General features: G+C 37.3%; 2 protein-coding genes across 9 annotated transcripts in view; one reads left to right on the top strand and one right to left on the bottom strand.

Moving 5' to 3' along the window:
* CTNNA3 (catenin alpha 3) overlaps positions 1–23,280 on the top strand; it is a 1,675,875-nt gene that overhangs the window by 624,826 nt on the left and 1,027,769 nt on the right. The gene's annotated exons all lie outside the window — the stretch shown is intronic.
* The window catches only part of LRRTM3 (leucine rich repeat transmembrane neuronal 3), a 179,162-nt gene that overhangs the window by 102,645 nt on the left and 53,237 nt on the right, over positions 1–23,280 (bottom strand). Inside the window, exon 4 of one of the 4 annotated variants that reach the window (XR_007910882.2) lies at positions 3,222–23,280. This exon is cut by the window's right edge and continues 42,296 nt beyond it. The exons of the other annotated variants lie outside the window; for them this stretch is intronic. The gene's annotated coding sequence lies outside the window, so the exon portion shown is untranslated. Of the gene's footprint in view, positions 1–3,221 lie in introns of those variants that run through there. 4 annotated transcript variants of the gene reach the window in all.

Genomic DNA, 23,280 nt, shown 5'->3' with positions numbered 1-23,280 from the left:
AGAGTATTTAATAAGTTAGATAAGTAACCTGCTCAGGAAAGAATAGGAAAGAAGAGGGAGAAGGTTTCCTGATAAACATGGAAGGACATCTATCAACCTGAATTTAGTGAAAACAATGTCCTAGTTTAGGAGAAGTAATTAATTATGTGAAGAAATATTAGGAGACATATTTAATTCCATAACAGGTATATAGAGTTTTACTGGAACTTATGAAAAGACAAGCATTTGGTTTAAAAATTCCTAGATAGGTTTCAGAAATTTCATTAAGTTTTATTAGTTTCTGAGGGTCCAATCCCACTTAAAGTACTGGCCTTAAAGTCAAAACTAGTTGAAATAATGAAGTAAAGATAAATCAATTTTTATAAATAAGAATGGATTTAGAATTATTTGCTTAATAAACAAGTAACTCCTACTCAGATCGTGTGCCATTAATACTTCATTGTTACTTTAGAAGACTTTACCTTTGTATGGCATAGGGTAAGTTAGACACAACCATGAAAAATTCCAATAAGACACAAAGCTATTTTTCCAAAAATTTGATGCTAAGCAAGGATGAAGAAACTGACATGCAAATAATCCTCTACTCTTATTCTTGCCCCTCTGTCTAAATTATTTGAAAGATAGAGGGAGAGAGGGAGAGAGGGAGAAAGGGAGAGAGAGAGAAAAAAAACCTCCAACTGGATCTCTCCCGGAATGGCTGCCATAGCCACGGTTGGGCTAGGTGAGAGAGAGAGAGAGAGAGAGAGAGAACCACCATCCACTGGGTCACTCCCTGAATGGCAGCCATAGCCAGAGCTGGGGTAGGCTGAAGCCAGGAGCCAAGAACTCTAACCAGATCTCCCACATGGGTGGCAGGGTTCCAACTACTTGGGTCATCTCCTGATGCCTTCACAAGTGTACAAGCAGGGAGTTGGATTGGAAGTGGAGCAGCCAGGACTTGAACTGTCATTCCAATATGGGATGAGAGTGTTGCAAACAGCAGATTAACCCATGTGCCACACCACTGGTCACAGGTTTATTCTTTATTTTTTTTAATTTAATGCAAGATATTGAATCTCTTGATTTAATGTCACAAGCTAGTTTCTTTTTTTAATCAATTATTTGAAAGACAGAGCTTCCATCTGCTGGTTCACTCTCATAAGGTCCATAAAGGTCAAGCTGAGCTAGGGTTGGACCCTATAGTTCAGAAACCAATCCATATCTCACACATGTGACAGAGGAATGTAATTACTTGAGCCATTAATGCTGTCTCCCAGAATCTGCCATAGTAAAAAACTAGAATCACAGGCTGGAACTGGATATCAAACCCAGGCACTCATAGGTGAGTCATGGGCCACTTAACTGCTAGGCTACATGCCTGCTTGCCACAGGATTGATATTTAATAAAAAGTTTTTGCAGTACTTCCTAGTATACAAAGGCCTGTGGTTGTATACTATAAATAGTAATTTATATAGTTAAATAGTCATTAGGATATTCCTTATCTATGCATCAGAAATGGAAATTTTGGAAATTCTATTTGATGGCAAATTACAATTTTGATGGTAGGTTTTAAAAAGTTATTTATTTTATTTTTGTGACAGATTTTGTGACATATTTTGGACAGATACCGAGCTCCGGTCTGCTGGTACATTACCAAAATGACCTTCCATGACTGATGCCTTAGCTGGAAACCAGGACCTGAGTTCAGGTCTCCTACATGGATGACAGGGACCCAATTACTGGAGTCATGCCTATTACCTCCCAGCTGCACATTAGCAGGGAGCTGGAATTGGGAGCAGAGCCAAGACTTGAATTCAGACATCTGATATGAAATCCAGGTGTTCCAGGTGGCATCTTAACTCACATTCTAAATGCCCACACCTTGATGGGAGTTCTGATGTTGATGGAAATTTCAATGGCATAGAGACACTGTCAAATCAATCTATCTCAAAAGGAAGGATTTGAGATATGAATTATAGAGTTCCTCAGTACTTATTGCTATTTTTGTGTCATTTGATGTAACATTACGTCATCTGCTATTTTTTATCGAACTGTAGATATTTGGTAGTTTATGGCCTGGAAATAGGAATGGATTTTTATTCTGAAGGAGACTCACAATGGTTATTGATTCCATTTATTAAGTGACATGATTTGTTCTATACTTTAACCAGTTTAGAATTATATTTCAAAGTTATTTGTTAAAGGTTTGATTAACCAAGAGCCATCAAATGCATTTATTACTACTATTAAGTGCCCATATGTGCATTTGAGAACATTTTTCTTCCTTTCTTTTTTCTTCTTTTTGTACCATTGAGATAACTGGGTATGTCACTCCTTTGCATTACTTTTGGCCTTTATTTAGGGAACTTTCCACAAGCATATGAGAAAAGCAATTCAATTTCAAATGATTGCTGCTTATTTCTTCGCATATAACTTAGCATAATGTAGGTAGCTTGACCTGGTATAGTTAAGATTTCCAAATGGTAAATGAAACAATATTTTCAAAAAGATACGTGATATGTCTCTATGTAACTGGTGATATACTTTGTAGTATAAGACACAAAGCAGTTAAAACTTTGACCACTGAAGAGCGGAAAAATAAGACACTAAATTGCCTAGAAATAAATTAGATAAGAGTTTGTAATTTCATAAGGAGTAATTATAAAGCTTCAGTGAAAGATATAAAAGAAGACCTAACTAAATTTGAGAAATGGAATATGCTCATTGATTTCAAGAGTAAAAGACTAATATACAAGTAATAAATATTACTGTAAACAATAAACATTTCTATTTTCTCCACATAATTCAAAACATAAGCTTAATGAGACAGGGGAATTTCATCTGTTTTTGTTCACTCATCTATTGGTAATAGATACCATTGTTATATCAGTAGATACTTGTTGAACGAATAGCTAACACTTCACTTGAAATTTTTTGAATGGAATTGGACAAGTTGACCAAAGACTTCACAGAATCATGAATGAAAAAAAATCGAAAATTATGTTCAAGAAGCATAATGAAAAAGGTAACTTTTACCCTGCCAGAATGTGATTGATTGCTATTTTCAGTAATGGTTATTACACTATTTCTCTTTCCGAATGCTTTTTAGCAATATGATATTACCATTCCTCCATTGTAAGGTGTAGTCTTTTTTACCTTCTTTTGAACCTACTTGAAGCAATAGAATTAGGTAGAGGTTGCTTGGATCTGCAACTTCTGCCTTTGCTTTTTGGAACACCACTTTTTTTTTTTTTTTTTTTTTTTATTTGACAGTGTTTGACAGTGAGAGAGACAGAGAGAAAGGTCTTCCTTCCGTTGGTTCTCCCCCCCAAATGGCTGCCACTGCCAAAGCTATGCCAATTCAAATCTCCTATGCGGGTACATGGGCCTAAGCACTTGGGCCATCCTCCACTGCCCTCCCAGGCCACAGCAGAGAGCTGGACTGGAAGAGGAGCAACCGGGACTAGAACCCACACCCATATGGGATGCCGGCGCCACAGGTGGAGGATTAACTAAATGAGCCACTGCGCCGGCCCTGGAACACCACTTCTTGCGTTTCATCTTTTGTGCTCTGCAAAATCCAAATGTCCACATAGAAACCTATGTGGGAAAAAAATGAAGGCTTCTAACTGATAATCCCAACTGAGTTCCCAACAGGCAGCTAACATCAAGTGCCAACCCCCTGGATGAGGCTGTTTTGGACCTAATAATTGTCCTAGGGCTTGAATAGATACCATGGGAAGCAGAATTTTGTGACTGCCCCCAAAATAATAAAAATTAATGATTTTTAAAGGCAGAGAAAGAGGACAGCTAAGAAACTCTAGTGAACATATCCCCAGCAAAACATCAGTTTGAACAATTATTAATGCCCCAAATGACATTCTCAAGCTTTAAGGAAATCAGATGAAAGGCAGCAGTATCTGGTCTGGGCAAAATAATAAGAGAAGACGCATTAAAAAGGCCTGTAGGAAAGAGTTCCCTAGACCATCCCTTCTTCCACTCCAAGCAACAGCACCATAGTGGCGAGAGACTCCTCTTGCTAGGAAGAGAGAAAAGAAATTAAGTCCAGACCTTATACTCGAAACCCAGTACTAGGCATGCCATAGTGAAACCTAGTCCTGGGCAGAATTCTGCCTTGTCCCTGATCCTGGGACAGAACCTGTGAACTAAGCTTTGGGTCAATTAGGAACTTATTGTTCAAAAGGAGAAATAAATCTTGGTGTTCTATTGCACAGTGGGTAACAGTAGATAATCATAATGTACTATTTATTTAAAAATACTAGAAAGAGATTTGAATGTTTTCATTACAAAGAAATGATGAATGTTTGAGGAGACAGATATGTTTAACTGAATTTAAGGATTATGCAATATATAAATATATTAAAACATCACATCTTGCACCCTAAATATGTACAATCTTTATGTGTCAGTTTAAAAAATAAATAATAAAAATAAAATATTGATTTTCTAGAAAAATTTTTGTAGTAATAACTGAAATGTTAATACAAACATTTATTATAAAGCTATAATCATTAAAACAGTGTGAAATTGGTACAGACATAGAAAATAGTCAATTGAAGAAAATAGAGAGCTTTAAAACAACCCTTGTTCATAAGGTCCTTGGTGTATTTCTAAAGAGGAATTAAACCGGAATTAAAAATTGGTGGAGAGACAGAAGAGTGGGTTTATTAATAAATCAGTGGGATCTACAAGGAAAAATTGAGAACATTTTGAACCAAAATAAACAATAGGTCATTTAATGACTTACATGTGATCAACAAAATATTGACTGTGATAAGTGGCAGGCATTTGGCACCGTGGTTAAGCTGCTACTTCAGATGCCTACGTCCTGTATCAGCGTGCCTAGGTTTGGGTCTCAGCTCTGCTTCTGCTTCTAGCTCCCTGCTGTGCACAGTTGGAGGCAGCAAATGATGGCTCCGGTAGTTGGGTTCTTGCCACCCTGCCACATGGGAGACCTAGACTGAGTTCTGGTCTCCTGGCTTCAGCCTGGCACAGTTCTGATTGTTGTGGGCATGTAGGGAGTGAATCAGTAAGTGGAAAGATCTCTTTGTCTCTCTGCCTTTCAAATAAAATGAATATAAGTAAATAATTTTTAAAAGACCATGATAAGAAAGCTTAAGCAAACATTGTTACAATTCTGAGATAAAAAGAATTTATTAAACATAACATTAAATGCTAAATGAAAAGATTGATAAAGTTAATACACTAGAATTTAAACTTCTATATAATAGCAAATTGCCATAAACAAAATTGAAAGACAAGCTATAAATTGGAAGATAATATTTGTAATACCTAGTATTGGAAAAAACAAAGGATTTTCATCTATATAATATTAATATCTCCTGAAAACTAAAAGGGAGGAATAGGAGAAGAGAGGAAGGCAATTTATACAAAAATCCTTAAACAACCCAATATGAAATGAACAGGATATGAATATGTAATTTACAGAATAGGAAAGCCAAAGAACAAATAAACATATAATGAAATGCTTAGCTCCACCATTAATTAGAGAAATAAAAATTAGATCATTAATTCCATGTCCTAATTGTTCAAGTATCCAAGGAGGCAAATAAAGATATTTGCTGCATCCTTTATAGCAACGAAAAGAGTAATAATTAACATCAAAGTTCTAATTGCTGTATAAAGATCAGTTTGGCCAGAATGTCTTAAGCAGAATAAGGAGTAATGGCAGGGTTGGAGTTGCATGGTTCATACACATGTCATGTTTGAAATAACAGTGAGACATCAAGAGATGCAAGAGAGAATACAATTGAACTTCCAAGTCAGTTTAAAAGAGCTATTGAGACTAGATATAAAAGCTTGGTAGTCTAAGCATTTGGATTATATTTAAAGACTGAGACTGGATCAGACCAACTATGGATAATACGTCATGAAGGAACAAGACCAAGATAGAACATAGAGAGGGGATATATAGTGGTTAACGGTCAACAGAAGTGGTGACTAGATGGCCTTTTTTCCTACAGTGAGGAAATTGTCATTGGTATAAAAGAGTCAGAACTTATAAAATACTTAGTAAATATTAATAAGAGCATTTGAGATTACCCTAACTATTATACACAGAAGGGACTAGAAAATGTCCTGGATGTATACAGTTTATGAAATTTAAACAGTATAAAGTTCTGGCAAATATTACTGGTGATAGATAAAATATCTTGTTTTCATTGATTGTATTGAAATTTTTACATTTATTTGTAAGTGTTATCTTACATTGTTCAAATAAGAAATTTAAAACTGTTTCAAGAATCAAAATAAATGGAGATTGACAAAAACAGTGAGTGTATTGTCACCTGTAATTTAAATTTCTGAGCTAGCTTGGTGATATTGACAACATTTCCACTTTAAAGGAAACATTATTTCAGAAGAGCAATTGTCTTCCTTCACATTACCACTTAGAACTTTATGTTTTGATGAGCAGTTTATACTGATTTAAAAAATGAAAGTTTAGAAAATTTGGCATAATGATATTTTAAGTTCATTGAATGTTTGAAAATCTGAAAAACCTCTACAGTATTATTTGTGTACAAAACCACCATGTTGTGTGTGTTTCAGAATACTTATTCTTCAAGTCAGACTGTTTTCTGAAGGTTCTTCTGCAGGGTGTCTTATAAGACTGATACCACCAGAAATTATATTTGTATAGCTAGCAAGTATTTGTATCACTAAAGTGTTCAATGCATGCCATTTGATTAGCTCTCCTGCCTTCCGAATATTAAGTATTCATAGGCATAATGCCTACCCCACTATTCAAGGGAAATTAACTACAGTCTACAAGAACTGACACGATGAAGACTCTCATTAATACCAGTGAAATTTCATTTCATTGACTAAGACATCAGAGTTGGAAAAGAATAAATTTTGGTTATGTAGTTTAATATGTGGAGATTATTATAGGGTGTGATATACAAATTCCATATTGCCCAAATGATCCCCCAAAGGGTCAGTATTAACTTTGCTATAAACATTGAGTAGCTATGTGATATAGAAGAAAGGACAGTTATCTATACCTATCTCCTAATTTTCTAGGTCTTCTTGAATAACATGCCACTTCCATAGCCTTGGCAACTCATGACAAGAGCCTAGGGTGATTACTGATGCCATAAACAAGAGTGTCAATTTGTTAAGTCAACAACAGGAGTCACTGTGCACTTACTGCTCATGTAGACTCTCTGTCCTTAATGTGCTGTACATTGTGATTTAATGCTATAACTAGTACTCAAACAGTATTTTTCACTTTGTGTTTCTATGTGGGTGCAAACTGTTGAAATCTTTACTTAATATATGCTAAACTGATCTTCTGTATATAAAGAGAATTGAAAATGAATCTTGATGTGAATGGAAGGGGAGAGGGAGAGGGAAAGGGGAGGGTTGCGGGTGGGAGGGAAGTTATGGGGGGGAAGCCATTATAATCCATAAGCTGTACTTTGGAAATTTATATTCATTAAATAAAAGTTAAAAAAAACTGAACCTTTAAAAAAAATAACAAAGTAATTTCAACAACCATACCATTGGAAATCTTGAAATAATGAGTGAAATGAGCCTTTATGCTCCTTTCTTATTTAGATGTTAACAAGGATGTGGATGTGGTTTATTAAAGACAGGGAGAAGAACTATGTTCCCTTCAAAGAGCAGGGCTCTAGTTTCCAAGTCCATTCATCTTGCTGCAGAACTCCAGGGTATTGGGTGGGTAATGTAGATGTTTGGACATTGTAACACATTGGCTTCACCTCATTTGTTTTTAATCATGAAGCAGATAAAACTGATAAAAAGATGAATCTAATAGTGGTTTTAGAATGTGTACTGACAAGTTTGAGATACAAACTTATAAGGAAAATGAAAATTTTCCCAACTCATCTCATATGAGTTTCTTGTAGTTACCTGTTTTATACAAAGATTATACTTGTGGGGTTTTCTGTCTTTTATAATATATAAGTTTCTGAAATATGTGTGTAACATTGAAATAGTAATCTCAATTTTTGTATTCAGTTCAACAAATATATATTGAGTACTAATTAAGTGTCAGGAATGGTGCTATGTCCTAGTGTCATTTAAAATAATAAAATTTACCTTTTTCTTTCTTTTTTAAAATTTTTAAGTGGCATATTTTTAATTTATATTATAGGCAATGCTTTAATGCTCCACTAAATAATGAGTTTGACAGTAAAAAGTGCAAACATCATAGTTCAGTGGAATATTAGACAAGGGCTATGAAGAATAAAGATATTACATTCTGGTAGATAATAAAAGTCCTCAACAGTGTTTCTTGGAGGGATTCAGAACAATAGTTAAATATGGTAATTTTCTAAAGAAATTTACATAAAAATCTAGAGATGAACCCTTTTAAATTTAAGTAAGCAACCTTATTCTGTAAAAATTATCTGCTTTGATATATAAGTTATTCTCAGTTGTATACAGAGGTCTCTTTTAAAATGTATATAAATTTCTTTACCCTCTCCTTACTTTTGCAGCTAACATGGACATTTGAACTGATGCATGTATCATTCTAACGAATTGTAGCTAAGCATATATGACAATCTGACATATTACAGCAACTGTAATACTCATTTTAATCTAAAAAATGTAACAAAAATCAACCTTGCTATTAGTCCAATTAGTTTCACATAAAAATATAATCCAGAAGCAAATTTTTCAAATACTATTTCTTCTGAAAGTTTCCTATACTTATTTCTGTGGACTTTTGGAGAGTAAGTTGATGTGTACTAATAACATGAATACATGCTTTATGCCATTTTCTGAAATAATAGTTGATTAGTTTTAGAGTTGGTTATCGATTCCTTAGAGGGCCCTCTGCTAAGCCCAATGGAAGAGAAAAGAGGAATAAGATCCTGGCATCACCATCAAGGAGATTTTATTCCAAATCTCCTTCTGATTCTTCATTTCTAGCAGCTAGACAAGAGCCATCGATGTGAAACAGATAAAATATCCAGGAAATTCAGGGAAAGGATGAAACACTTTTGATTGTCATGAGAGATAATGAGACTGGCAAAGGAGAGGTTGCAAAGGGACCTTTTAAGTGAGAGAAAGAACTGAGGACCAAATCTCAGAGCGTATCTTGATGCGTAAGGAAATGAAGAGAAGATTAGTCTGCAGTGAGTGCTAGAATGAAGAGGGGAACCTGGTGTCATTAAGTGTGTTTCTGAAGGGGCAGAGAATACAGGGAAGGCAGAGTTTCAGGAAAAATGTAGATAGGTATCCACCCATTCAAAGTGCTGTCGTTGAGAAAATAATTCATGTAGGAAAAAATTTTTGTAAATGTGCACTTCTCCTTTCTTCTTAGCCATAGTCTTATTTTAGCTTCTAGAATTGAGGGAAGACCTTATTATATGGCATAATGTTTTGAAGGCTTTTAAACATAAACTTATACTTTTTGCTAAAGAACTGATAGATGGTGCTAAATCATAATGAAAATATCTGCTTCTTTACCGTGCTATATAAAATAATGTTATCTAGTTTAAAAATGTAACTACTTTCCGAATGAAATTTCACACTGACAAACAAATAAAAAATGCACAATACCCATGTATCAGAGCTTTCCAGTATAACAGGGTGACTGTGTAGTGCCAGGAGAAGATGCATATTTTAACTTTAGATGAATATATGTATAATGGCTAGAACATTATTTATTGGTTCAAATGCTGTTTTATATGTTATGAATTTAAGAAAATAAAAGCCTGAATATGCTCTTTCCAGTAATCCTATGAGATAGTATTATTTTAGGGATAATTTTTCAAATTATTTTTAAAAGATTTACTTATTTATTTGAAAGGCTGAGTCTGAGAGAGATAAGGAGAGAGAGAGAGAGAGAGAGAGAGAGAGAGAGAAAGGATGAGAATCTTCTGTCTACTGGTTTACTTCCCAAACTGTTGCAAAAGCTGGGACTGGGCCAGGCCAGAACCAGGAGCCAGGAGCTTCTTCCAGGTCTCCCATGTGGATGCAGAGGCCCAAGCACTTGGGCCATCTTTCGTGGCTTTCCCAGGCACTTCAGCAGGGAGCTGGATTGGAAGTGGAGCAGCAGAGATTTGAACAGGCATCCATACGGGATATTAGCATCACTACACCATAACACAGACCCCAAGGATAATTTTTAAACAATTGAAGATACTTGGGTTAAAACACTGTGTAATTGGGTCCAAATTAATGATGTCAGAAATTTAGGAGGAAATTGGAAACTTGAATTTAGTATCTGTCTTCAAGGTCTATGTTGTTTTATACTACAGTGTATCTACCACCTTAAAGCACAATGAATTACTGGACAAAAAGCTACATTATATGAAGTGAAATTTAGATGCTTTACACATTATTTTATCCTAATTTTATATTAGATAATCCATGCTTGATACAATGAAAATATTCATTAAAATGTCATTTGGTTAATATGAAAACATGATTTATCAAAACATTCTGCATGAAAGATATTACCTTGACTTATTGCAGATTAAATTGTAAAGTCTGGAGCCAGAGCTGTAGCATAGCAGGTGAAGCCGCCACCTGCAGTGCAGGCATCCCAAATGGCACTCCACTCGCCATGCTGCTCCCTGCTGCTCCACTTCCCATCCAGCTCTCTGCAGTGGCCTGGGTCCCTGGACCCATGTGGGAGACCTGGAAGAAGTTCCTGCCTCCTGGCTTTGGATCAGCACAGCTCCGGCCATTGTGGCTATCTGGGGAGTGAAACAATGATAGAAGACTTCTCTCTTTCTCTCTGCCTCAACCTTCTCTATAACTCTGCCTTTCAAATAAATACATAAATTTTTTTTAAAAAGTAAAGTCACTGCTTAAATTTCAAAATTGGACAAAATTCATTTTTGCAAACTGTAATTTTGCAAATTTAGTTATGAGAAATTCACAGTAATGAAATAGTCTCAAAATTTTTCTTTGCAAGTGTCTTCTGTTTCTTGTCTTATATTCAGTATTCTATGTGGGTATTTTTTTAAAGATCCACTTATTTATTTGAAAATCAGAGTAGAGTAACTCAAAGGATAACTTAGTAGAGAGAGGGAGAGACAAAGAGGAAGATCTTCCATCTGCTGTTTCACTACCCAGATGGCTGCAATAGCTAGGTCTGGAGCAGGCCAAAGTTAGGAGCCAGGAGCTTCTTCCAGGTCTCTGACATGGGTAGCAGGGTCCCAAGCACTTGAGCTGCTTTTTCCAGGCCAATAACAAGGAGCTGGATTGGAAGTGGAACACCTAGGACAGGAACTGGAACCCACATGCGATACTGGAACTGCAGACAGTAGCTTCACCATCTGTGCAACGAGGCCCCCAGGATTCTATGTTTAATGCATACTGGTGTGTCTTTGGATGGAAAAACAGTTCTAAAATTAAGTTCACCAAATTTATGAATCAGCTGTTTCTTCAGTGATTCATGGCAATGAGATAATGATAACGGGTGACTTTTCATTGTAATGAAGTCAGTAGGTACTGAATGAGTATCCCCTTTTCATAATTAAGTAGAAAATAAAGAAACAACTGACAAAGCTTTCCCAAGCAGCTTTCATTGGAAAACCCCCAAATCTCAACATCACTCTTGACTCCTTTCTCACTCTTCAGCCCCACATTCTGTGCTCAGGAGATCATTTCATCTATGCATTCATAAATAGGTCTACAGACTGACTACCTCTGAGATCATGTTCTCTCACCTGAGCTGATGCTATGCCCTATATCACTCTAATTCTCCTTTGCTACCTTCTTAAAATGTAAGTCAGATCATGTCATGTCACTCTGTGGTCACCCACCTCATTCAGAGAATAAGTTGAGCACTCACATCTCCCACTGCTCTCCTGTGTTATTAGTCCTGCCATGTCCCCGCTGCCCAGAACCTGCTCCTCCCTTTGTCTCTGACCCCTTGCTCAAATATAATCCTCAAGAGGACAATACATTTGACAGGTTTGTGGCTGTATTCCTACTGCCTAATATTATGCCATAGTAGGCATTCATTCAATCAATCTTTGTTAAATGAATATGTTAATAGGCGAGTAAAGGAATGACTATCATATGTGTATTGAACTTCATGTTAAATAGGTAGTGTGATCTCCATTTGATATATTTACTAAATCAAAGTATCAACATGATATATTGCTATAAACACTTACAGTTGATTATAACAACTTCATTATAAAATTTTGTTTTTGATAGGCAGAGTTAGACAGTGAGAGAGAGAGAGACAGAGAAAGGTCTTCCTTTTTCCATTGGTTCACCCCCCAAGTGGCCGCTGTGGCCAGCGCGTTGCGCCAATCCAAAGCCAGGAGCCAGGTGTTTCCTCCCAGTCTCCCATGAGGGTGCAGGGCCTCCACTACCTTCCCAGGCTACAGCAGAGAGCTGGACTGGAAGAGGAGCAACCAGGACAGAATCCGGCGCCCCAGCTGGGACTAGAACCTGGGGCGCTGGCACCGCAGGCAGAGAATTAGCCAAGTGAGCCGCAGCGCCATCCCGTTATAAAATTTTTGTGAAGTAAAATGAGATATTACACCATATCTTCTCCTGTCGCTCCCCCTCTTCTCAGAGGAACGACACAGGACCCTGCGCTGTTCTTTCGTCTGCTCGGCCCTCCCCGGGTTTGCTGCTGGTTCTTCCCGGGTTGGCTACCGACCCTTCCACTCCGTGGAAGGGCGGTTCCCCCTGGCCACTTTCCCCACTTCCTCAGGGGAGCGGCACACCTCCGGCTGGCTCTCTCGGGGGCTGCACAGGTGTTCCTTCACATAGATGTTCCCCTTAGATGTTCCTGGTGCATGTTGTCTCTCTCCTCCTTTATAGTCCTCTTCCACCAATCCCAACTCTGCTACCCACACGCCGAGTACGCTGCTCTCCTCCAATCAGGAGCAGGATCAGCTCCTGCAGGTCATCACTCAAGTTGGCGAGAGGCAGCTGCATAGAAGTTGTTACTCCCTTCTCAGCGCCATATTGTGGGAGAGCAGATGCATAGAATAAGTCTTAATTCCAGTAACAGTCTAGTCCGAGTTGCTCCCCACATTCTCCTATAAATTAAAGTAGACCTTCATGACTGATTAGGTTTTTCAATGTATTTTTTTTTTAATTAACAGAAGCCTTGCTAATTGAATTAATTCAACAAATAATTATTGAGGAACTAATATATGCAAGCAGTGGTTTGGTCTCTGGGGACATATTTTTTTTTTTTTTTTTTTTTTTTTTTTTTTTTTTTTTTTTTTTTTTTTGACAGGCAGAGTGGACAGTGAGAGAGAGAGACAGAGAGAAAGGTCTTCCTTTGCCGTTGGTTCACCCTCCAATGGCCGCCGCAGCCGGCGCGCTGCGGCCGGCGCACCGCGCTGATCCGATGGCAGGAGCCAGGAGCCAGGTGCTTTTCCTGGTCTCCCATGAGGTGCAGGGCCCAAGCACCTGGGCCATCCTCCACTGCACTCCCTGGCCACAGCAGAGAGCTGGCCTGGAAGAGGGGCAACCAGGACAGAATCCAGCGCCCCAACCGGGACTAGAACCCGGTGTGCCGGCGCCGCTAGGTGGAGGATTAGCCTAGTGAGCCGCGGCGCCGGCCTCTGGGGACATATTGATGAAAAAGAATTTACAGTCAGTGAAAGATACAGAGACTTAAGAAGAGAACATCAGAATTGTAGGTGGAAATAGTTAAAATAAGGGTGATGTGGTAGGAAATGATGAGTGGTGTGCAGGTTATTTCCATTTCCCCTTTGATCTGCTGTTTGCCTTTCTCCACCTTGCTCTATGCTTCAGGAGGCTGACCTTTAGGGATCTTGTTACTGGATTGTTTTCCCTTTGGTGTCTGGTCACGTTTGACCAGCGGGAAACACTAGCAGAAGATTTGAGGACAAGGAGGGGGTGAGGGCCGGGAATATATGACGGAACTTCAAAATACCATGGAAAATAAAAGATATTTACTTTGAGGCAAACAATTTTTTTGAAATTCATGCATGTGCCTCTTAACATGTATTTCCAAGAATTTTTTGATGACTTCTCATCTGCATGGATTTCAACTTTTTTACAACAAAATAAATTTGTCTTTTAATTTCTTCATTTTCCACAAAATTTTTGAAGTCCTCTGTATTCCCCATGGATCCTACCTGCCAGATCCTTATTAATTTGCAGTGTGAGTTTTCTCTACCTAAGGTCCTGTTGGACAAGTCTCGACATGCGTTTTCAGACTTTGACTTTTAGGAACTGCTCCTTCCCTTATTCTCTCACAACTGGGCCTGGTAACCACTCTTCCTTGGTTCTTGTAGTACCAGAAAATTTGTATTCTGTTTGGTATAACAAAAGTTTCCTTTATGATAATACATAATAATTATGCTACTATAACAGGTAGTCCCTATATTAATTAAACTATATGAGTGCATCATTTATTGCCTACTTGTCCATGTTTGATAAAGATGACTAGGAAATGTATCTCTGATGAAGAGATAGGCAATGTGAATCTTGCAAAGAGCAGCCATGAACAAACTATACAGGAGGGAAATTCTGAGAAAGGGAACAATGGAGACAAAAAAAAAAAAAAAAAAAAAAAAAAAACTAAGGCAAGAATGAGCTCTATGTGTTTGTAGAACTCAAAAATTTTGGATCAAGTATAGTGAACAAGGGGAAGGACTGTAAGAAAGGAGAATGGGATCTAGGCACATGCTGTATCTCCTACTTCATGTTATTAATAACCTATTGTACTTAAAAATAAACACAAATAGAAAAATATATCTGTGAAAGATATACTGGGTAGTATGTCTTTATCTGATTATGTTTATTTATGAGTTCTGCAAAGAGTAACAGGAATATTATTAAAAATTATTACATTTTCAATCTCCTTTATTTATGGTATATTTTTTTAAGTCATTTAAGTATAACAAGAAAAAGCATAAAGGAAGTAAATAATTACTAGAGTAAATCTTCTGCAGGCTATATTTGCAATTTATCCTAATAGTATTAAAAGGAATCATTAACTCATTGTGAATTAATTTGAAGATTAAGGTTATCTAGTAGTTTATTTTTTAAACAATATATTGATTTTCATAGCTGCCTTGTGTTTGTGAGACCAAAATGAATTTATAAGAAACAGATCTTATTTCCTCAGCCTTCATGATCACCTTTTCTGTCATGTTTACATTTGGTCAATTTCATCTGACTCTTCCATGCAAGAAGAAATTAACTTCGTACTTCTTACTTTCCTTGTTGCTCTCCTGCCATCTTATGTATCAATTTATTAGCTGTATTCACATATTCAGAATTTGCAGTTCTCTTAGTCTCCTTTTAGCAACTATTGTCTTAATTTTTGATCCTATATTTGACAATAAGTGAGATCTCATTCTGAAAGAAAGTCATTATTCTTTCAATTATTTTAATTTCTGGTAAATGCATTATCTTGATCTAGAAGTCGATTTTCGTAGTGGGTAACATCTATAATAATTCTTGCCTTTTGTTAGGTGTTCAATTGATGTTTGCTGATGAAATAAGTGTGTGACAATACTGGCTCTAGTGTGAAAAGATGAGATGTAATAGTTTCACTTACTGCATGATGCTAGGGGAGATGTTTAGCCTACCTAAACCTCAGTTACAATGAACAATAATACCATCTGACATTTCATGTTTGATCCAAGAATTAAATGACATAACATATGCAAAGGGCTTAGAATATTGTAAGGACTCAAATGTTAGCTATTTTTATGTCTTACATTAATTATCTTTTCTTAGGTAGTGAAACATTTTAATGCACAGGTACACTCAGACCTTAGATAAGATAATTTATTTTTATTCCAATAGTGAAAGGATGTTATTCATTTATATTTGAATCCTTTTTATTTGATATTATATATAATCTACTGGAGCCTTAAAAAGAAAACATGTCAAACTGAGTCTTAGAGCATGAAATTAATTTTGCTATGCTTCATTGTAACCCAAGAATACTACCTTTTTTAACAGGTAGTAAATTTTAACAGCAAAATTTTAATGAGACTAATTTATTATCAAATTTCTTATTGTTGACCAGAAACACTAAAAGATAAATATTAGCTTATTAGTAAGGCAGTGTTATATCTTGTTTCCATTTATATGGCTTTATTTTCTAGAATAGTAATATTAGGCTTTTAAATTTTTTTGAATTTTAAAATTTTATTCAAAAGAGGGAGAGAATGAGAAGGAAAGAGACAGACATAGACATGGTTATGGACACAGAGAGATCTTTCTTCTTCTGTTTACTCCCCAAAATGTCCACCATCTGTTGCATCCCAAAGTGTGCATTAGCAGGAAGTTGGAATTGGAAGCAAAACAGGGTCTGGAACACAGGCACTCAGATATGAAATATGGGTGTTTCAAGTAGTATCTTATCTGCTGTGCCAAACACTTACCACACTCCTTTTGTCTAATTTACTAATGACACAGTATTTATATGAAGAACAAAACTATGACCTTGCTTCCAACTGGATTGAAAATACTGAATATATGTTTGTTTTTTAGACCTGCTTTAGCATGAATTGTTGCAGGAGTTAACTTTGATGCCATTTAACAATTGTTTTAGATGAGTTTTTTAAAAGAAACCAAGAATCACTCTTCAATGTATATCTATGCATGAGTACACACACACACACACACACACACTAGTATATTTTTATAATAGAACACAGAAATATTAAAGAAACAAATTGTTCGTATAAAATATGGAGTTCTTAATCTACCAAAGAGACAACTTATTACTTTATTAAAGCTTTATTTACTGATGCTCCCTTTCCACCTACACGTAGTCCATGAGAGAGAATGTCAGTTCCATCCGTTATAGACCTGTAGGCTCATTATAACATAGTGCTACTTTTTGGAGGAGATAGCAGCGTTGCCTTTATGAAAATGGAGCATTCTCAATAGAATCATAGAGTCCAAGGCATGATATGGTGTTCCATTTTTTTCTGAGGACTTATGATGAAACAACTTACTTAAGCTTATGGATCTTGACAGTAAAAGAATAAATGAAAATCAAACCTCTTTTTTCTTGATTTTTTTTTGTTTTATTTCGTTTTTCTACTACATTGCAGTACTAATGCTCTGATACCCTGAAACTGCTCCTTAGTAAGGTCAAATCCACTTGAACTGTCTTGCCTACTACCCCCTGATACCTTTCCCCAAAATGTTCTGAATGCTTTAGACAAAGTTATGGAGGGTGGTGCTTCTCCTACTTGGCCCTCACCATCAGTGCACATCTTTGGCTATTTGAAACATCAGGAACCCCTTCTGTCTTTCACTAAATATACCATTTAAGCGTAATCACAATCCCTTTTCTTTTGTCTATTTATATACAAGCACTATGGTCTCTGAAAATTTTCAATCATTTTGACGGTATTTTTTGAATGGACTTATGGCAGCTCTAGAGATCCAGAATGAACAAAGATAGTTGAAGGAGGTGAGGATGGAGGGAATTGGTATTCTTACTGAACAGTTTTGTACTTTGTTTTAAATTGAAATCACATTTCTCTGAGTATTATGGATTTGATTTCCTAACAATATTTTGAGAGGGCCAATAAGTAAAGAAACCTTTCATGTAGCCACTTCCCAAAGCTCATAAAGAAATTAGAAGGGAATGTGTTCTTATAAACAAAGGTGATTTAATTAAAAGCTGATTCAACAGCCACTATGTGGAATATTTTAAGGGAACATAACAAACTATATTAAATGGCAATTGTTAGTAGAAAAGGAAATATTTTATTTAGGAAAATTATATGAAAAGAGAATTTCTAATTTCTCGTATTTTTTCTGACAGAGTTAAACAATATTTTGATTTTGACAACAAGAATCATGAAGAGAGATTCTCAGTCTATATGTACTCTTGGTGTTTCAAAAAAGATTTCATAAAGAGTAGAGTTCTTATTGAGCGTTGTAGATGGCTAATTGAAACAAACTTTTCCTTCTTATTAAGATACACTGTATTGGTATGTATATTTCTAAAATCACAATGTGAACAGTAGCTAATTATATTCTAGTATTCTTTTTTTTTTTACTTTTATTTAATGAATATAAATTTCCAAAGTACGACTTATGGATTACAATGGCTTCCCCCCCATACCATCCTTCCCACCCACAACCCTCCCCTTTCCCACTCCCTCTCCCCTTCCATTCACATCAAGATTCATTTTCGATTATCTTAATATACAGAAGATCAGCTTAGTATACATTAAGTATGGATTTCAACAGTTTGCTCCCACACAGAAACATAAAGTGAAAAATAATAGATGATTTTTTTTAAATGATGATGAAATCAGAGCAGACCTATTGTCATGTTTAATCCCAGTGAGAGTCAAGTTGGGAATTGATAATTTCTTTTTTTTTTTTTTTTTACAGAGGATCAGTTTAGCATGCATTAAGTAAGGATTTCAACAGTTTGCACCCCATAGAAACACAAAGGGAAATAAATTGTTTGGGTACTCGTTATAGCATTAAATCTCAATGTACAGCACATTAAGGATAGAGATCCTACATGAGGAGTAAGTGCACAGTGACTCCTGTTGTTGACTTTACCAATTGACACTCCTGTCTATGGCATCAGTAATCTCCCTATGCTCCAGTCATGAGTTTCCAAGGCTATGGAAGCCCTCTGAGTTCTCCGACTCTTATCTTGTTTAGACAAGGTCATAGTCAAAGTGGAGGTTCTCTCCTCCCTTCAGAGAAAGGTACCTCCTTCTTTGATGACCTGTTCTTTCTACTGGGATCTCACTCGCAGAGATCTTTTGCCAGAGTGTCTTGGCTTTCCATGCCTGAAGTATTCTAATATCATCACTCACATTTACTTATTTTCCTCTTTCATCTTTGTCCTGAAAAAGTGCATGCCTTGGATAAGTTCCTTTGTTGTGGAGAAAGGCGAAGCTATGTATATTTCCCTCTACATGAGGTATATTTCTGCATTTGGCATCCAGACAGGGGTAGACTGGTGAAATAGACACATCAGCAATTTTTCCATGTTTTTGTGTTGTCCAAAACAAATAGCTCACTAAAAATTCCAGTTTATCTTACTCTAGCTTGGATAAAGAGTTCTGTAACTGCCTATCAAGAACAATAATCACAAATGCAGTCCTGCTGCCTTCCGTGTCCTTGGTCAGGTGGGTTTCCCCTTCCTTTCCTCATTTGCTCCATCTGGAGAGGCCTGGGCACCAGTACAAAACTCACTGGTGCCTAAACACAGACACATTAGTCGAGGCTGCCCCTGCTTCAGATACCAGGGAGAAATTTTGTTGGCATCATGTACTAGGGTCTCATGCCAGATCCAGATCTTTTGCCGACTCTGAGAAGAGGAACAAAGAGGGGGGCAGGGTGGAATGAAATCTGCAGCAGCTAAAGCTCCCATTTGTCTTTCCGCCCAATGTGCTAAGCTGTAGACATTGCAGTGTTTTCAAAAATAATAAAAAAATATTTTGCTCATTAACTTTTTAAGTCCTGCTGACTTTGTGAAATCAGTATAGCACATTGTAATTGATTTATGAAATGAAAAATCCCTGCCTGACCAGTAATCTCGGCAGTCCCTGCTCTCAGCAGCATGCCCTTCTGCTCATTAGTGCACTTCCTTCGAGCTGCTTGAGCCAAGGGCACTGGCAGAGCTGGAAGGCTCAAGCCCGCTGCAGACAGACTGTTTAAGATGTAGCTTGCATTGTTTCCCTGGGGTCTTATGCTTTCTTCCTGTCTCTCTTCCTACCCAGGTCAGCTGAAGGACTTCAGCTTCTTTCTCATGGTCCCTAATATCCTCATATTATCTTACTGAAAAGACAAATCTTCATATATACCTGTACTTGGTACTTTTTTCTCTCACCTATTCCTTTTTCTGTAAGCTTATCTTACTTAGCTTGTCTTTTGCCATCTGCCCTATCTATTCATTGATCTTTTATTCTATTTTGTATAACCTCACAAGGTGAATAAAATCTTTTTCTATTGGAATTGTCTTGGTTTAACTTCAGCTTCTACTCCTTCATTTCTTAAGACAACTTAAGGCCGGCGCTGCGGCTCACTAGGCTAATCCTCCACCTAGCGGTGCCGGCACACGGGGTTCTAGTCCCGGACGGGGCGTTGGATTCTGTCCCGGTTGCCCTCTTCCAGGCCAGCTCTCTGCTGTGGCCAGGGAGTGCAGTGGAGGATGGCCCAAGTGCTTGGGCCCTGCACCCCATGGGAGACCAGGAGAAATACCTGGCTCCTGCCATTGGATCAGCGCGGTGCGCTGGCCGCGGCGGCCATTGGAGGGTGAACTAATGGCAAAGGAAGACCTTTCTCTCTGTCTCTCTCTCTCTGTCCACTCTGCCTGTCAAAAAAAAAAAAAAAAAAAAAAAGACAACTTAAGACAACATCTTCCTGTCAACCCCTGCTATAATTATGTTTAGGTCCCACCTTTAGAAAATTAAAATAACTGCTATAAGCAAGGCATTATCTTAGGTACTTTACATCAACTTATTCTCAAGAAGTATGTAAGGCCGGCGCCGTGGCTCAATAGGCTAATCCTCCACCTTGCGGCGCCGGCACACCGGGTTCTAGTCCCGGTTGGGGCGCCGGATTCTGTCCCGGTTGCCCCCCTTCCAGGCCAGCTCTCTGCTATGGCCAGGGAGTGCAGTGGAGGATGGCCCAGGTGCTTGGGCCCTGCACCCCATGGGAGACCAGGAAAAGCACTTGTCTCCTGGCTCCTGCCAGGATCAGCGCGGTGCGCCGGCTGCAGCGGCGGCCATTGGAGGGTGAACCAACGGCAAAGGAAGACCTTTCTCTCTGTCTCTCTCTCTCACTGTCCACTCTGCCTGTAAAAAAAAAAAAAAAAAAAAAAAAAAAAAGAAGTATGTAAGGAAAGTTTTATTCATGGTAGCAAGTGAGGAAACAGATTTAGAGAAGTTATGTTACCTGAGTCACTCAAGCTTTGAGAAGAGAGACAGGGCTGGTATTTGAAACCAATTCTGTTTGACTCAGAAGCCTATGTTTCTTTTTTCCAGTACAAAATGATGCTTCATTTTTGCCTCTCTTTTTTACTTTAAATGCTTAACTCTCAAAATCTACATCTTGGCTGCCCTTAAAGGAGCTCATCCTCTTCAGTACTACTCTTCCAAATAACTCTGCTATTCATACTGCCAGAATGCAAATGTATGTATTTTAAAATTGGGGTTTGCCCCTAGTATATTGGTTGGCTTATTCTTTTTCATTTAATTTTCATCCATCTAATGCTATGTTTTTGAGCCCCTTGAAAAATGAACACATAGTTAAGACAAATAGACAACTATTGGGAGGGTCACATGAATTTTATCCTCTCTTTGTTCTTTTGAATCTACTTTAGGAGCCAGTAAGCAGAGCACTGTAGCAGCCAGCAGGTGATGCAGTGTCCTTACTTCTTAAGTGGTTAAAGGGATCAGGAGTTTTTTTCATTCAAAGTATTGTACATTACAGTTAAATGCCATATCATTTCTGCAATGCATTAGTTTACAGTGAGTTAATAGTACCATCTGTCTGAAATCTTACATAATGTTGCAGTAGCATTGGGCATTACTGTCATTTAAGTTGCGCAATATTGTACCAGAAATTAACCACAGATGCCATATTCAGACAGCTGCAGATTTAGATTTAGCTACAAAAGGAAGAAAATGTTGTGCTATGGAAGTTGGCCAGAAGTGCAATGGAGATATGCTGTAGATGAGAAGGAGGAGAAAGACATTGAGACCAAGGTGCCAAAAAAGATAGAAATTGAAGTTAGGGGGTATAATTCATACAGTCACTGGTAATTCAGAAGGGCTTAAAATCCAGGAAGAGTGAAAATCTAAGGTGATTGGTTCCCCAGTGAGCTGATATTTTAAAGCAGGAGGTCTAATCAGAACAATGCTTAAAATATAAATGAAGGTATAAAGAAAATAGGTATAAATGCAATAATTCATCTTCAGGATTTACTATGGTTGGGCTATTGATTTAAGAGTAAACTGTTAGAAAAACTTGATTCTTGACCTGATCAATGGCTGAAAAGAAAGTTTTTAACTCATAGCAAACCTGTTCTATAAAATTCAAAACCATCTGGACTGCCCTTGGATTTCAAGGTTGTTCTCTAATAAATGATCTTATCGAGATTACCTGCTCTCAATTTGGGGAAAGGTGTTGGAGAGTTCAATTGGTATAATTTTGTACTAAATATTGAGGTGGAAGAATTTTATTTCAGCAAAATTGTGGGGCTGTGGGACCATTAGCTCCAGGGCCATCTGCCTTTTTGTTTTTCATTTGGCTTGGTCAGTCACAGGTGGGTAGGGAAGTCTCAATACTTTTGGTTCCCATTCAATTCTGATCTCTGCTTGGGAAACAGAAAAGGCCAGTGACAGCTGTAGCAATGCCAGGGTTCTCTTTCCTCTGTGTGAGCCAGAAGGTGGCTTCCCCATGTAGCTTGCTGCTAACAGCGCAAGCAGACAGTAAGCATTTCCTCACCCTGGTATTTGGCTGCATAAAAACATCGTCTTTGCTGCATTGTGGTATACCTGCATTAGAACAGAAAAGGAACACTGTAGCCTCTAAGTTAGTAATTGAATTCATTGTCAGAATGGAAGAAAGACCAGTTATTGATCATCATAGGTCAGTCAAACCTACTGACCTTTATCTATAACTTATAGCCACCTTCCTGATGCACAAGTGAAATACTGAGTGATTTGATTAGCAGCAGAGAGACATACATGGCATCTTACAAGTTTCAAGGGACATTCCAGGCTTCTCCAAACTCTGGGGAAAATGTTTCTGCTGCTAAGCTACAGCCTTGTTCTTCCTTTTTTTTTTTTTTTTTTTTTTTGAATACAATAGAACAAAAACCTGATGGAACCACTTTCCGTTCCATCAGCGCTTCAGGAAAGCAAAGCAATACAAATCAAAAAACAGGTATGTTTTTCAATCCAGCATTTCAAAATCTAGGAAATGGCAGTGCCATTTCACAGAGCTTTCTTTCCACAGAAGAAAATTATAAAACAATAGAAAAATTTTGATAAATTTGGAGTTCTTGATGACTATTATAATACACTGTATTACATGTAACATTTATTTGGCACTCAATATGTGTCCATCAGTATTCTCTAAACTTAAATTATGTTATTCATCCACATAAAATCTGTGTTGTAAATGCTGTTTTACATTTTGCTGGCCTAACACCTGAGGCATGGAATAATTAACTTACTCTTCCAGGTCACATAGCCAGAATGTGACAGAATCATTATATAGGGACCAACAAATTAACACCTGAGTTTCTGTTTTGGGGGATATATATTCAGTGTAAATATAAAATAGATAAAGGGATTTCTCATTTCTCTGGAAGA

The sequence above is a fragment of the Oryctolagus cuniculus genome, chromosome 15, assembly GCF_964237555.1.
Source record: "Oryctolagus cuniculus chromosome 15, mOryCun1.1, whole genome shotgun sequence".
Classification (NCBI taxonomy): domain Eukaryota; kingdom Metazoa; phylum Chordata; class Mammalia; order Lagomorpha; family Leporidae; genus Oryctolagus; species Oryctolagus cuniculus.
The sequence above is the reverse complement of the archived record's forward strand: the minus strand, read 5'-3'. Positions and strand labels throughout refer to the sequence as shown.